This window comes from Pseudochaenichthys georgianus, chromosome 16 (genome assembly GCF_902827115.2).
Source record: "Pseudochaenichthys georgianus chromosome 16, fPseGeo1.2, whole genome shotgun sequence".
Lineage (NCBI taxonomy): Eukaryota > Metazoa > Chordata > Actinopteri > Perciformes > Channichthyidae > Pseudochaenichthys > Pseudochaenichthys georgianus.
The window spans coordinates 17299009-17312929 of record NC_047518.2 but is presented as its reverse complement, the minus strand read 5'-3'; the positions used below and the strand labels follow the sequence as shown (position 1 = coordinate 17312929).

Here is a 13921-nt window from a genome sequence, read left to right as displayed (position 1 = left end):
CCTCATATTCCACCATCAACAGAGCACCAGGACGCTCATTCTAGCCTAAATCACCACAGCCGTTTATTTTATAGACCACGCGTGGGCTTTGGGAAATATTATCTCTGATTATGGGAATGCCACAGCAATGATGTTACAATATGGAAGACTATAAATGTTTCTTCAATCACCATTTCCACTAAACAATATAAAAGTTCACTTATTATTTTCTGCTATCAAACATTTTGAACAAGGTTCCATAATGAATTAAGATAACAAGGTTTAAAACACATCCGTGTGAAGAGAACTCCCCGTAATACTAATGGCTAAAATGGCTATTCAATTGAGAAAATTGCCAAAATGTACAATTAATCTGTTGGATCATTTCAATTAAGGCAAATGTTGTCATTTATGGAAGTAAAGAAAAAGGCATGTATCCTCCCTAAATTGAGTGGCTCATGCTACACCCAAGTTTGCTGACAAAGAGACAAACAATTCAGAAAGCAACACACCAAACCGGAAATATAACCTCTTTGGGGGGGTTGATAAGGACAGAGCACAAACAGTCCATAAATTGTAAATTCATCATAAATAGTTTGACTTTGACTAATTAGTGCCACAAATGCATGCAAATGGGTTAAGAGAGGGAAGCGTATAAGATTAAGGTAAATGGAATGGAATTGTTTTGGAACACACTGTCCATTGTTCACTTTCTTGCATAGAGTTTGATGAGAATAAAGATACCACTCTCGTGTCAACAGCGAGAAGACTGTTGGCTTCACATAAACTATCCTAGCTCTGTCAAAAGATAGAAATGGGCCTACCAGAATTTTTAAATCTGACCAATCAACACATTTTGTCTAATTTGTTTTAAAAGTAGCAAAAAGCTATTTTTAAATGGTGAATTACCTCCTGTACCTACCACCTGGGTAGGCTAGGCTGTTGCTGTCAATAGCATCATATTGTGGAAAGAGTGAACTACAATTCCTTGGCAAGAGCGCAACCTTTTCTTTATGAATTCCACATAAAGATGAACTGTGGCTTTGCAAAGATAAAAGATATTCAAAGCAACACCTTTTATCTATAAAATTGTATGTATCAGAAATGGTTGTATATCTTGAAATCGTAACCCTCAGACTATGTTACGTTGAACTAACAATATACAACTAGCTATGATGACACCCAAGGCCATTCCAATGGTGCGATCAGTCGTGACAACACATTTAAAATAAAGCTGTTAGCTACATAACATTATCGACTTAAAATGTTTCCCACTTCAACTGTCAAGCGGGTTTATGCGGAGCTCTATCTCCTGCACATTACATAAAACTGTCGTACAGTAGCTTGAATAAAGGGTTGATGAAAGAATTAACCACTTAAAGAGATATTGACATGAGGGCCTAGCAACAAAGTCATTCCTCACAGCAAGGGAACCATTCTCTGCTCTTGCTCACTAGTACAATATAACATCGTTCCAGCCAGGAACTATACACACAGCGCCATGAGATCACAAATTACTGAGAATCTTCACAGTTCACCGTTTACTCAAAATAACCCTCTGCCTTTTCCTGGGTTGATCTATTTATGTCTGAGTGTTTCTGAGGATTCTATGAGCATGGAGCATGATGATGTCAATGGTGTGAGAAAAACAGAAGCAGAAAACCTCAGCTTATCAGCAGAGTAGCTCATGGCAAGGTATGTACAGGAGCTGGAACACTGTCAGTTTGAGTTAAAGACATGTACACAGTGGGCTTGAGGGACTGCTCTCTGCTGAGTCACTCCACTGCGTGATATTAGGCTGACAGAGACAAATGCCCATGGAGTTCAAGTAAAAAAAGTCACTCCATCCCATTGCTTTCATTCAATTAGCTTTCAAGCAGTGTCCCAAAGTGAAACCAAAGGCAATGTTCCCCTAACTTAAGTGACAGGGCAAAATCTGATTTTAGATTGCTGACAGCATCGCCTTCTTCCCATCAAGTTATGTGGCACGGTTTTTTGTGATGCATGTCATCTGGCTGTCGCATTAAGACTCCATCCGCAAGTGGGGGGTGCATGGAACATAACCTTAATTTACCCTGAAAGCTATTTGGATGATAAGTTTGATCATTAAATTAACATTTGCAGATTTATCAGAAAATCCCTGCCAATGCGAGGGAGAAGAAAATGGAAGGAATGAGTGCAGTTTCATCCCCTGCAAACCAATTCGGTTTGGCCCATTTCCAATCCGACCCCTCCACAGTCCCGAACTTGCCTCTCTCCGGCATAACAGAAACTTTCCATAACCATGATTTAGAATCAGCATCTCTTGGACAAAGATATTAATAAGTATAATAAAACTTGAAAAATCTATAGCGGCGATTCTTTTCTTTTTTTGCAAACCTCTACTACTTTGAAACGTATTGTTTATGAGCTTCTTGGTTTTTGCATCAGTCTGTTTATACAAATCTTCAATCACATGCAATGTCTACAGTGGCAGACTTTTTTAAAAACATTTTCAACATCGTGGATAAATCCTTATATGCTCCCGGCAACACACTGAACGTCAACTTTGCCTCCTTATTACACTCACCCCTACTTTAGTGGGAACAATGAGTCTGTCGTGTGACGCGCAAAAAAAGTGATTCGCGGATGGTATTTTAAAAAAAAAAAAAAAAAAAAATCGGGTTCGGTTCTGGGTAAAACAAAGAAGATGCGGGTCGGGTCGCGGGTGTTGCATAATAAATATATTGAAATAATAATAATTTAATGTTTAAATCCTCAGACCTCTCCCCCGCGGGACAGCGCATAACCATAACAACTGCATCGCATCAATCTGCTGCTGAGCGTGCCACATTCAAAATGGCTGAGGTGAAGCTCTCTAGCGGAAAATACAGCATTGTAAATAACTCTTCCTCAAGAGCGAAATCCAACGTCTGGGAGGCTTTCGGTGTCATCCCAGATGGAGAAAATAACCAACATCCCACGCTTTTTGAGACAAATACGCACCTGCGTGTGTTAATAATTGCATGTTTTCACTGCTCATAGGATATGCGGGTTCGGGTCGGTTTGCGGATCTTTTGCCACCGGGTCGGGTCGGTCTGCAGAACTAATTGGCAATATGTGCGGGTGGCAGGGCGGGTTCGGTATTGCACGTACTGGGTGGGAGAGGGTCTTGAAAACCAGACCCGTGCAGGACTCTGGCGGGGATGCAATGTAGACAGGAATAAACGCAGATCATCCTCTAGCTGCAGCCTTGACCGGTACTTGCTTTTGATCAAAGTCAATGCGGAAAACCCGCACTCTCACAGGCAGGTGGAGGTGAAGGGAATGAGCACTTTTACAGCCTGTTTGGCGGGTTGGGGAACTCGGTCTCTACAGACAGCCGAAAGTGTGCAAGTGACACTTTACTCATCTTTTTCTCGTTATTTCTTTCTCACGCTGCCTTCCCCTGAAGCTCTCTGGCGCCCCCCCCAGGGAGGCGCGCCTCACACTTTGAAAACCGCTGATGTAGGGGTTGGATTGGAATTGGGCCAATATAAACCAGATAATTAGCTTACAGTGTAGGTCCCAGCCCCGGGATGCATCATGGGCAAAGAAGACTGGGAAGAGACAGAAGAGGAGGATGGTTTGTTGCTATGCTCACGAAAGGAGAAGGAGGAGGAACCACTGGGGAATTGTAAGGGGGGGGGGTCACTGGGTTTGGTCTGTGGCTTAGCATGGCAAATCCTCTGTAATCCTCCAACCAGTCCCATGCCTCTGTTTACTGTATAGTAGGTAAAGCTATTATGGACCAGGACCAAGTGTACCCTACTACATCCTACAAACTGCTACAGCCGCTCCAACACTATTGGTCACCTGCTCTTTTTTAAGAGGACTGCTGAGGAGGTTAACGCTCTGTAAATCTCTTTTGGAGATTATAATCATTAGACGGCAGGATAACAAGGAGGAAGCCAGACAAAGAGAGAAAAATCACACAGAGGAATGAGAAAAGAAAGCAGTCTTTAGGGTATTTCGACCAAAAAGAGATGTCCTGCAGTCTGGTTTTCTTTAAGTAAAACCATGAAGCTTCTTCTGTAGTTCTAATAATGTAATTCCAGCAAAGAGCACCACATATTAAGCGTTGATGTCAAAGCAAAGCAGCGTCCTGTCTGGGAAGGTCTGGCGCATCTTTGTAAACAATGACGCAAGCCGGTAGAGCATCGTAATAGAAGCGTGTGTGTGTCTTGGAAGCTTTGAAATTCATTTTCAGCTGGATTCCTGGAACCACATTACATAAGACGACAACAAATCATTGTGTCACTGCCCTTGTCATTATCTAATTGCTTTCTTGTAGATTCAGGACTCTCCTTCCCTCCATCTGTATGTTTCTCTCAGTTATCTATTAAGGGTTGAAACATTGCACCGTACCATAGACATACCCTACCACCGTACAGTCTGTATAAAGCTAACAATAGCAAAAGCTGAAATAAAACTGATTAAATTGCATCATCGAGCAGTTTAATTGCTGGCACAAGCACCGGGTTTAAATGCACATGCAGCTGCCTGTCAAGAGCGGACGACTTTCAATTTCATTCCAAATGAATACCAGTAAGTTTCAAACAATTGGGATCATTCCAGGTAGCTCTGCAGTGATTACTCCCTTAATCCATCCACAGAATGGATTCTGGCTGCAACGTTTCACATTTCACATTTAAAAAAAAGACGTTATCACAAATAAGAACTAAACTAATACATCACATGCATTGCTTTGGAGATATTGGAGTTGTCATGATTAGGTCCATTTCATTTAAAACATCTAAAATAAATGTTTTCCAATTGTTTTATTTGAGGAAAGGCGTTCATTCAGCTTATTTGTTAGAGCTCAACAACACAAAGTAAGTTATGGTGAGCAACAGCGATATAAAATAGTAATTTAAGTAGTTTTGGTTTGAAACTCCAAAGGGTGCCTTAAAGTTGAATGATGCTCCCAGTTCCTTGTTCTGCTAATGGTTTTTCCTTTTATCATACCAACTGTTGTTATTAAGAAAACTTGTTAGATTAACTGCATTAAAGAGCCTGTGACACGGTTTTCCCCCCATCATCCAAACCCATCAATTTGAGTACATATTGTCCCCTTGAAAACCGTTACTGAACTGATTTTGGATATTTGTACTTTGATAACCATTAATCTGCCTTCAATGTTGACAATTTTCTGGATCTTCTCGCGGATTCGTCTAGTCCCGCCAAATGATGGGTGACGTCATTGCGGGCACAGCGCTCCAGCTGCACCGTCCAGGATCCCAGCATCTGCATGTAAACCTTTATATATATACAGTCAGATGTAAACGCACGACGGCGCACACAGCAGCAAGCTCAGACAGCGATGACAGGTTAATGTTGAACGTGTCTGAGAGCTCATATGAGGCTGAAGGATCGGTTTATGTTGTATCTGTTAGAAGTTTAGGAATGAGGTGCGTCAATATGGGCGATCATATGGTCATGTAGCCAGTGGTGGACTGGGACTAAAAATAATCCCGGGACTCTCGACCGGCCCACTTCGGTACCGCTAGTAAATTGTCAACGGGGGGAGTGGGGATGTCAGGGGCGGCAGGTGCTGTATATAGTAAATGTAAATATTTGTGTCACTGCATCCTGGTAAAATACAAATATAATGTATAATGTCTGTGTCTTTGACATTAGCGCTGCTAGCCACCTGTGCCCTGTACTACGAAGCCAGTTCAACAGACCCTGGATATGTTTGAGTAACAAACAAACTAACAACAACAAACTAACAAACGAGATCTCGCTAAGCGGTCCGACGACGCTGGTTATCAGCTCGGTAAATCAAGCCAGGGTTTCTCTCTCCAGCTGAGAGCGCGTTCACGTCTAAGACACGAGTGGATCTGACTTTAATTACATTTGTCTCGAGTGTTTCGTCAACATAATGTGTTAAATAATACTTCTGCATCCAGTCTGTGACACTGTGAGTGTTGCACGGCCAGATGAGGCTGGAGAAGCTGACTCAGAAAAATGATATATTATGATATTATATGATCGATGATCTGATTGATGATGTAATATGAATGATCTGATTGATGATGTAATATGAATGATAAGTGCGACACGTCGGCGTCTTCTCTGCATACGGCAGTTTAAACTGTATTTTCTTTATCCTGTAATATGACTTGAGAGATTTAAACTCCGCACACTGAGTGGATCTCTTTTCTATAGACGCCGGAGGCGGGCAGCGTCAGGTAAAAGAAGTTATTTAGCCTTCTCAAACCTGAGCCTCACGCGCCGCCTATGGGGGATGTGCTGGTGATTTATCCGACCGGCCCACTTCGTTACCGGCCCATCGGGATTCGTCCCGCCGATGGCCGGTCCGCCACTGCACCCAGCCCAGCCCACGTAAACTGTCAACGGGGGGAGCCTCGCTGCGGGGAAACGGTGGACCTAGTGTCCCGATCGGAGTGGGAATAATAATAATAATCCGTGCATTTTATCCATTAATTTCCCCAACATTGTGGTAAAAAAAACACACGTTTAATCCATGTTGGTGTACTACAACTACAAAAAGCATCGGTTTGTTTTCTCATCAGGAAATGCAGACCGGCTCAAACAAACGATCATTTAATGTATCGTATGTTCGCCGAATTGACATGAAAGCACTAATAAATAGGGGTGTAACGGTTCACAGAAGTCACGGTTCGGTTCATACCTCGGTTTGGGGGTCACGGTTCGGTACAACAAGGAAAAGCAAAAAAAAGTCCCAAATGCATAATTTTTTTTGCTGTTATTTATTTTTAACAGTAGTGCAAGTTTTGGTATGAAAATAAGTAACTCTAACATTTGGAATCATTAACTGTATTACACAGTTAAAAACAAACCTCAAACAGTACCACTCAGATGGCCATATTATTTATAATGGCTGAGGTTAAATAAGCTGTACAACTAAAAAGAATGTCTTGAAAATATTTAAATAAATAATAAGAAAGTGTTTCAATCACAATCAATAAAAGGCAATACAGAACAGTATAACATCTCCTGATGTTAAAAATATAAAATAAATACAATGATAAATATAAAACAAAATAAAATCTGTACCTTTTTAAGGAGCAATGTCTAACATGTGTAATTAACTTGTGAGTGTGTGAGGCCATTATGCCTAAATAAAAGGTACTCAAGCTTTACTCTATTTTCAAGTTTTTCTTCAAAAAGATGAGTTTGTCTACGTTGTCAGTAGTGAGGGCAGATCTGTTGGCGGTAATTATGTCACCTGCCGTCGAGAAAACCTTCTCGCTGGGGACTGAGACTGACTCGGATGTGATTGAGCATGTTTGACGTGTTACCACCAGCATACCGCACCGCTGTCGAACAACGCCGACACACCGTCCTAGTCCGATCCACAACTCGCACCCCATCATTGTTGTAGTCCACAGGGAACCCGAAATGTTCCCACACACATGATTTAAAAGAAGCAGGTGGGTCTTCTAGCTCCTGTGTGTTGTGTGAACTCGCCATAGCTACTAACTGTTCTTCTTCATGTTCGTTTTGTTGTGTTTTGTTCTTGTTCTTCATTTGTTATTTATGGGGGGCTGGCTTTTAGGCGCAATACCGCCCCCTGGATTATATATAGTGTAATACTGCCCTGAGTGACAGACTTTTTTCCCACTCGTAAAAAAAGACGTATTCGCCGTGTGACTGCATGTGCCGAACCGTGACGTCCGAACCGTGACGGTACGGGACGAATACGGATACCGTTACACCCCTACTAATAAATGTAGTTTCATCCACTTGAGTTTACAACCACAAAAATAATCGATATGTTTTTATATCACATCCGACGGGAGGAAATTCAGCAGCTCTCACTCCCGATTTTTAATCCTAATGTAATCATCATCTTCACCACGATCATCTATGTTTATGTTCGCCGAATTGACATGAAAGCACTGACAAATATGAATATACTGTAGTCAACTTCATTAAAACGTTATTAACGTGCCTAAACTCAGTAATTCACCATTTCTACGCATGACAACACACTTTGTCCGTGTTTGGCTCTCGAAGCGTTCCTGCATTGATCACTTCCGGCTTCCCCCAAAACTTCAAAATGAGTCGAAGGAATTTCCCCGCGATGTTGGAAATTATTGATATTTAACGGAACGGTATCGCTTTTTCTTTTTTAAACTGACGGTTCGAGATTACTAGTAGCCCAATATTTCATTGCACAACAGTTGTTGGGATGCTGTCACAGGCTCTTTAATGTCACTTCAAAAGTCCATGTGGTTATTTATTAAAATATATATTTAGTTAATCAATTAACGTTTTTAGACTTTGTGCTTTTTTGGACTGCAAAGAGAACATTTGGAAACTGCAGGGTTCTTATGCAGCCTGAACAAAGTGCTTAGCAGCAGAACAACTTTGGCCCATGATCAGAGGGGAGGTGATTTTGGTTGCAGACAAACCCTCTTTGAGAGATTAATTATTTAAGATTAACAGTCTCATATGGCACTGCCCAGCATCATCAATGCATCTTTGTTATTTTGTATATTAACAGCTTCTATGAGTTTCAGAAGGGTTTGAACACGGATTAGCCAGTTCAGAGTAGATTTAGAGCTCTGTCTGTCTCCAGTGATGGAGACTCTCTTTGGCCTGTATTGTGTTTTACTAAAGGACATACATGACAACTATTAACAACACATAGTGGGTTGAGAGATAGATTTGCATATCATTTAATTGGTTACTCAAGACCAGGAGATTGGAGGGGGGGTTTATATTCAAATAAACATATCTCTGTTGCTAAAATATTGTATTTCCACAAGTATCAAATTAGTATTAGTAGCAGTAATAGTATATATTGTTTTTATTAAAAATTATAAATCCTCTTTTAAATTTGTTTCTGTAATCGACATCAGAAATTATTTGGAATTGAAGATTATGAAGAAACTTCATGAAGAATCTAACCTTAAATGTATGTCTCTATTTAAACAACAGCATTTGACATTATTATGGTGCCTAACATCAACAATTAATATGCATTACACTAACAAGCAAACTGGATGGTAGTCAGGGACTTAAAATCCCCTCGTCACTGGTGCCGATTCACAAAGCTCAGTGGGCAGACATGACGCTCCACCAGATGCATTTTTTTTTTTTTTTAAACTTAGTTATGATAGAAGTAAAAACCTTTGGCCATCATCTCTTCATTATCAATATAAAACTATATCATAAAAGAGTAAGACCCTAACTCGGGGGGGGGGACATTACTCCAGGATCATTTTTACATAGAGCTCCAGACTGTAGAATCACCATAACAAAATCTGCATGGAGGCGGAGCCACTCAGGGTTATACAGAGACACTTATTTAACTTCATGGACAGTCAAACAGCATAAGCTCAATATAAAATGTTGTACTTAATAATGGCACATGAAACACCTTAGTACAAAAACAGCAGCAGATTAAACATTTTTTACACAAAGCGTGTTTTCAGGAAAAAATCTGCTTGGCAACACATCACATCTCTGGTGTCTGTAGCAGCTCTACCTGAGAGCTGTGTGTGTCTGTGTGTCTGTGTGTGCACATTAATGAGGTTGCAGAGATAGATGAGATCGTTGCAGCTGTTAAAACACCACATGACTCACAGATGAATCTGAGAAATACTGAATTTAGTCGACAAACACAGAGCCTCACAGCATCAGCTTATCAGTGCCAAAACAAAGCATCAAAGCACAGTTTGATATACTGTACATGAAGATTTAATGTACACTAATTGAATTTGTTTAATTTGTAAAGACCAAGCATAACATTATTTCTTTCAAGTGAATTTAGTTCAGTTTTATATACTTGAATCTCGACGCAGTAATCAATTGGTAACAGCGAGCCTTTACTGAAGACGGCAGGGTGAAGGATTAATCAGAACCAGCAGGGCCGTGCATCATTTAATCACGAGTCATCACTCAAGGTGTGGGTAATCATGTGTGTATGTCAACGTGATGCTTTAGTATTATGGTTTATGTTTTCTCTAAATCTCTCTTTTTTCACAATATTAGTCTCATCTTGATGACGACAATAAGGCTAGGAAAGTTAGTCAGCATTTAAAATGTAATCACGATTTGAGTTAAAGCTGAAACAAGTCATTTAATTGATTAGACGATTGACAGAACCTCTTTTATCAGCAGTTTTATAACAAAAATGGCACAACCCTATGGTGAGCGAAACCTGGCGAGCGGGTTACTTTAAAAGGAACAGCTTGTTTAGTTGAATAATCAATAAGTTAATTCATCAAACTTGCTTAAATGATAGAATAAAACCAGAGAAATTATACAAAAATTAAATGTTATGACTTTTCTCTCTTTTAGAGCAGATTAAAAACTGAATATTTTTTGAGTTTCAAACTGAAAAAACAAGTTAGACATTACCTTGGACTCAACCAACTTTCACATTTCTAATATTTATTGACCAAACGATTAATCGAGAAAATAATCAGCATATTTATAATTACAAACACATATTTTTGTTGCAGCCCTATTGGAGAAGCCACTTTCTTAGAGAACATACTTGCAAATATTCCAAGGATCAAGTAACTCGAGAAAAACACCCTTTCTTAGTATGTAAACTCAACCCCTCCATCTCACACTGCTTCATATCTACCTTGAACCACTTACCAACCTTGAACAAAGTACGAAGAGCATCATCAGAGCTGTGTCTGGACCGTAATACACCTCACCTGAACACGCTGACTCCGCTGCGCTCATATGTTGTATTAGGATGTATAATAAGAGCTTAAGGAGCCCGGACAATACACAGACCCTGGAGGCCGAGCGCTCTGCACCTTATGGGGGTATCCCTTTAGCATTATGTAATGTTGTAATAGGCTTAGCGACATGCCTTTTCTGCAGGGGGGCAAAGGGGTGTTTGGGCTGACTGATGACTCACTACTCCTTTCCTCTGAGCTTTCTACTTGCTGAGGAGTGAACTTTCCACACCCCCACATTAACTGACCTCAGATGGCATTAACAGGAGAGATAAGAAGGTAAACATCCACTTATCAATATATTAAAGAAGCTATATTATTCATGTAGGCAGTCCCTAAAAGAAGACACGATGTTATACAGATATGCATGAGCTTATGATAAAAGTATTTCAATTAATACTATGTCTGCTATGTTTTAATGTTGTTCAATCAATAATATCCTGTAAAAATGCACATAATGCTGCATGTCTTTATTCCGCTCTAGTAGTTCCTATATTATTCATGTAGGCATTCCCCCCCCCCCCCCCCCCATCTACTTTTGCTCGGATATGTATCCATTAACCTTTAAAATAAATTAGAGTACAAAGAAATGTTTGAAACACGTCAGTAATAATGCGAAACTTGGATAGAAGTTACTTCATGATAGTAGTAGAACAATTGAACGACTTACAATGGTGCGTTTAGGAACAATTTCCTCGACTAGTCAGCTGCATTTCACCTGAGTTAAAGCATCACAAGAACCAGCATCCCAAAATAACTGTTTTAAAACATCCGGGCTCCTGCTGCACGGAAACACAACACTTTGTAAACATTAAAGCTTCATAAAGAAACGACTTATCCGCCCATATCAAAATATAAGCCGGGTGAATCGTTTGGTCACAAACACGTCACGTTACTTACTTACTTACTTTCAGACGGACATGGCGCGAGGAGCCTCTTCAGACGCTCGCGAACATTTTGGGACACGCGGTAGTTAGTGTTGGAGGTGCTTCTTCATCAGGCGTGCACCATCGCGGGATTGTACACACGGGAGACATGCGGAGTCATTTGACCTTCTCCCAATAGAAAGTACCATCCGTGAGACGTAGAGAGGGGAGGAGCGGATCATACCAAGCAGGCGTCCCAGCAAAGGGGGGGGGGGGGGGGGGGGACAGAGGGGAGAGCTGTCAGCCTGGGATGTACTGCAGGGATGAGGATGGTAGTGTAGTTGCAGGGAAGGGTGGAAATAAACGTCGAACTAGTAGATGGACATTGTGAAATAGTCATTTAATTACGAATTTATCTTTATTTGTTTATTTAAAGTATCCCCATCAGCCTATGCCCAACCAATCTTCCTTGGGTCTGTGCCTGACTTGTAGTAAATACAATATTAAACATTCATTGCAATACTATTCAAATAAAGATCAGAGCCAGCTAACTCTGTGTACACAATTCAAACGAATATTAATTAAAAATCAATATGTTTAAAGGAATAAGAATGTCATATAGTTTTTACTCAGTTTGACATCAGCCAATAAATGCCTCTGTATGTTCATTACAATAATTGTTTTTTTGCGTGGGCCAACAATAAGGGGGAAATTATTCAAGTGTGTTTTGGCTCTGCAAATTGATTGCGCAGGGTACCACAGTATGACAAATTATGTTACGTATTGTATTTTTTTGTAGTAAACTATTTGGTTAATGTATTTACTCCATTTGAAGGTTTCAAGGCCGAACCATCACATTGGACGTGTTTGTGTACTTTTACTTAACCTATATCTAATCTATAATTCTCTAGAGCAGTGGTTCCCAAAGTGTGGGGTGCAGAGGCATGACAGGGGGGGGCGTGAGAGACCAGGAGCAAAAATGGTTATAAAAAATAAAAAATAAAAAAGATTAAAAAAAACAATTCATAATTTGATAAATTGTGTGTGTGTGTGTGTGTGTGTGTGTGTGTGTGTGTGTGTGTGTGTGTGTGTGTGTGTGTGTGTGTGTGTGTGTGTGGAACGAGCCATTATGTATGCGCGAGCGAGCGAGCGAGAGAGAGAGAGAGAGAGAGAGAGAGAGAGAGAGAGAGAGAGAGAGAGAGAGAGAGAGAGAGAGAGAGAGAGAGCACACCGGTACTGGAGATCGTAGTTGTTAGCTTCTGGTGCTAGCGAGCTACGCTAACGGATATAACGAGTTTTTTCAACAACAAAGTGGAGGAGAGTCCTCTCCTGTCAGACTGAGAGGCTCAGTGAGCTGAAGGACCCAGTGAGCTCAGTGAGCTAAAGGAGTGTTATCTCAGTGGGTCTCAAACGTTTTGGTCACCATTAATGTAAACAATTATTTCCGAGGCACTCATTTATATGATCATTATAGTTATAAAAAAATAAGAGAATACATTAAAAACAGGTATGAAATACTATATGACAGTAAAAAAAGAATACAGTTTAAAAGGGTGATTTGTAAAATATCCATAAAGAAAAAGTAAATCTGTTTACAGTTCTGTTTCAAATGGGTGCTGAGAGATGTATCCATAGATCTCTTCATGTTGCTCTCAAAATGCACCAGATTGATGCTTTTAACTTCAATTTTTAGGGTTAGGGAGCACATAGGGGAGCTTGCCCCCGGAGCCCCCTATGTGAGGTCCACACACCACCTATAAAATTAGCACTTTACCCCTGCTTACACCTATATGCCTCGAGCCTTCATTGTAACTGTCTCCCTGTGTATTTGCGTGGGGATTGTTGCAGTAGAACATTCCAGTGTAGTGCCCGGTACATTAATGGGAAACCCTAAATGTTTGAGAACCCTCTATGAAACGTCAAGCTACCCCACAGCACCCCAAAATAAATATCTGGCGCAGCCACTGAGCCTGACTATTTGTGTTGGGGGGGCCCGACTTGTTTTTTTCTCCAAAGGGGGGGCCTGACAGAATAAGTTTGGGAACCCCTGCTAGAGATACATTTTCTATTTCTCAAGGGGGGCCTGTGTAAAGTAATTTGATTTACTAAGAAATGTACTAAGGTAACATATAGGACCTTACAGGCGGAGAGATTGAATATTAAAAATAATTATATTCTGCATACCACTTCATAAGAAACTGTATGAACTCCATATGAAGGTAGCTTTCAAAATACATTTTCTTTTTAAATATAACTCTAAGGATCATGGTAGAAAAAAAGCAGATTTGCAAAGTCAGGAACAGACTGTACAGATTATTCATCATAAGTATCTGTTGGTAAATTCACCAATTACCTATTTAAAAA

The 13921-nt window shown here is 40.4% G+C and overlaps 1 protein-coding gene across 5 annotated transcripts in view; it reads right to left on the bottom strand.

The window, feature by feature from the left end:
- Positions 1-11731, bottom strand: part of oxr1a (oxidation resistance 1a) — a 231306-nt gene extending 219575 nt beyond the window's left edge. For 2 of the 5 annotated variants that reach the window (XM_034103501.2, XM_071205817.1), the window contains exon 1: positions 11600-11730. The gene's annotated coding sequence lies outside the window, so the exon portion shown is untranslated. Of the gene's footprint in view, positions 1-11591 lie in introns of all 5 variants that reach the window. The other 3 variants (XM_034103503.2, XM_034103502.2, XM_034103507.2) reach the window with 3 other exon arrangements.
- Positions 11732-13921: the final 2190 nt, after the last annotated feature.